Source organism: Aptenodytes patagonicus, chromosome 14 (genome assembly GCF_965638725.1).
Source record: "Aptenodytes patagonicus chromosome 14, bAptPat1.pri.cur, whole genome shotgun sequence".
Taxonomy (NCBI): Eukaryota; Metazoa; Chordata; class Aves; order Sphenisciformes; family Spheniscidae; genus Aptenodytes; species Aptenodytes patagonicus.
Genome location: NC_134962.1, coordinates 548,537 through 551,897, shown reverse-complemented (window position 1 = coordinate 551,897; position 3,361 = coordinate 548,537).

Here is a 3,361-nt window from a genome sequence, read left to right as displayed (position 1 = left end):
GGGCTGGGATTTAAGGTGTGCTGGTGGGGCGGAGGGAGCGGAGCTGGCGCCCGAGCCCAGCTAATTCCTGCCATGCGGGTAACGAGCCGCACCCAGGCAGGGCCCGGCCTCCCCGGCGGCATCCCGGCCGCAGCCCTCGAGCTGGGGGGACCGGTAGGACAGGACGGCTGCTCTGGTGCAGCCCATGGGGAGTCCAGCTGGGCGGCAGCGGTGTGCCCAGTCTGGGCTGGGGGCACTGCCGACACCTGCCCACAGCCCCCTGGGGACGAGCCGGTGATGGGGATGGGCAGGGGGAGGTCGGTGCTGGCCTCTCTGCTACCAGTGAGTGTGGTGGTGCCGTGCCAGGGCACGGAAAACCGCCAGCTCTGGCACAGCCATCAGCCAGGGAAGGGTCTGGGGCATCGCACACCATGGTGCTGCGCTCCCTGCTCTCCCTGCGATGCAGGTCCTCAGGGAAAGGCTGCGCATGGGGAGGGACGTGCCCCTTCTCCCCTTCTCATCCCCAGTTTGACAGAGGACATCCCGGGCAGGACAGTCACACACACAGGGCTGAGCCCGTGGGTACCACCTCGGCTCGCAGCCTGCCCCGGTCCTGGCCGGTGGTCGGACCCACGGCAGCACAGGGCTCCTGGCGCTGGGCCGGGCAGCAGGTGGGTCCCCGGCATCCCGCCGGCACCCGTGGGCGGGCGTGGGGTGAAACCTGCCAAAAGGAGGGAGAAACAGATTAAGCTGTTCTCATTCAGCAGGAATAATTGTCTTCCTAATTACTGCTGTAATTACTGTCCCAACGGGAAGCGGAGGGCGAGGAGAGCTCTGTGGGGAGAGGCCAGGAAAGTCGGAGCAGGGTGGGGTTTGGAGGGTGGCACCGCAACCTGCCCGCACCCCACTGCAGCTTTTCCCTGCCTCTCTTCTGAAGCCCCAGGACGGAGACCCCGGCAGTGTCCCTGGTGTGGGACATGGCAACGTGGCAAAGCCCGAGCGGGGCGGGAGCAAAGCCGGAGGGCCATGCCGGTGGCAGTCGGGGGGGGCAGGGTCAGGGCGGGCGGTGGGAAGGAGATCCCTGCACGGGACTGCAGTGGTCCCAGACCCACAGCTTGGCAGCCGCCCTTGGCATGTCTCCCACAACCTTGAGCTGTTCAGGACATTCCTGGTGGCACCGAAACTCCCAACCCCACACCCCGCAGGGGGGCAGGGCCATGACACCAAAATCCACTGGGGCTACATTTTTCCCCACTATCTCTCCACGGTATCTCAGCCACCCAGGTGATCACTGTAACGACTGACATCGTCTTCCAGAGCAGCCCCTGCTGTCCCTGCACCAGCGGTAATGCCGTGGCCAAGCCAGGGGGATGCCACGGTGGACGCAGGAGCTGGTCCCGCGGGTGCTGGGGTTCGGGGGGGGGGGGGCTGCTTCCAGGCAGACGTTGGGGTTGCACGCAACAGAAAACCATGCCCCACGGGGGACCCATGTCGGTGACCCCTGGCCTGCCTTGCCACCGTATCCAGCTCATGCGGCAGGGGACATGCAGCATGGGTAATGGGCGCAGCCGTGCAGGGCAGAGCTGCCAGCCAGACCTCCACCGTGGCGGAAATAGCGACCAGGGCAGCCTGGCCCAGGGAGCACCCAGGAATGTGGCACCTCCCAGGGCGGGCACCAAGCGGGGACAGGGATGGGGCTGTGCCACCAGGATGATGCTCCTGCCTAGCCCGGGTATGCAGCAGGAGAGGGGCTGGGGGAGCCAAGGGGCAGAGCGGGTCCCACTGGCTGTGGCACGTCCTGGCTGGCCCCGCGCGGAGCCCGCTGGCCTGTCGGGACCGACGTTCCCCAGGGCTGACACAAGCCCACACAGGGACAAGGACAGGGACAGGGACAGACCCTGCAGGGAGCGGGGACACCGTGGCACAGTGGAGCCAGCGCTCCCCACTGCTCCTCTTCTCACAACTCCATGTGTTCCCGGGACAGGTCATCCCACCTGCAGGTCACCTCCATCCCGCACACAGGGACACACCAACAGGAGAGGGTCCCCCCCGTAGCTGGCTGCTGGCAAGCGCGTGGTGCCACCCAGCCAGCCTGGACTGTCGATGGGCACACACGGGCACACACGGTTTAGATGGCACATGCACATGGAGCGTGAACTGCACACGCATGCACATGCACGCACACGTGTCCACACCTGGCCGGCTTGCATTTCACATGCACGTGCACATGCACATCCACACGTGTGTGCAGGCAGCCTGCCCGGCCGAGCACGCCAGAGCCCTCCTGCCTCTCCCAGGGACAGGCGGTCCCGGAAGGGAGCCGGCAGGGAAAGCCCCAGCCGCTCCGGTGCCTCCATCCTTGCGACACACCGCACCAGCAGACCCATCTGCAGCCCCACGCAGCGCTGGCACGGTGCAGCCCCAGGGACAGGCAGCAGCTCCCGGGACAGCCCCTGCTGCTGGTGCAGCCTGTGGCACGCTTGCAGATACCCCCACTCAGCATGGTGCTGGGGGTGGCTTCGGGGCCCCCCCGGGAGAGCCAGTGCCCAAGCGATTGCTGTGGGGCTCCAGGCACGCACAGAGCCGTGGGTGGGAAGCGCAGCCAGACCCTGGGAAGGGCTGTGTCCCTCGGAGCGATGGTGCTGGTGCAGATCCATGCCCATGCCCGGAGCCCCGGCAGCGGGTGGCCACAGGGGCTGGGGTGGCCGGTCCCGCCAGCCCCCTGGAAGGGTGCAGGAGGTGAGAGGCAGCTCCAGCACCACGTGATAGGGGCACGGGCACCCGCCGCAGTTCCAGCAAGGACATGGGACCCAGTGCTATGGCCCCGCAGTCCCGGCACCCGGGCAGAGCCCCCACGCAGCCTCTGGCTCCCTGCCCTCAGCACCGGGGCCCCGCATCCCCCCGGCCAGTCCTGGTCCCTGGCTGCCACCCCAAGGTGTGGGGCCGTCTGGGCACCGGCTAGCCAGGAGGTGCGGGGCTGAGGGGCCTGTGGCAGTGCAGGACTGTGGACCGTGTCCAGTCACAGGACGTCCCTCAGGAGCCAGCGATTGTTCCCCAAGGCAGAACAATGCCCGGAGAGCTGCCAGGGCACCATGGGCCGCTCCACAGCACCCAGCTGGGGAGCCACCTCCACTGCCTCGGCAGAGCCAGCCCCATGCCGGGGTCCCCCAGCCCCTTGCTGCCACCTGGCCTGTACCTGTCACCCGCAGTGGGAAGCTGCACCAGCTGCTCTTATCTTGTGGCACAGCACGGCATGGCACAGCACAGCACGGCTCTCTCAGGGCTGCACAGAGCCCAGCACCGAGCAGCAGCACCTTCATGCCTCTCTGCACGGCTCATCCAGCAGCAGCAGGCCATGGGAGGGAGGGGACGGGGGGGGGTC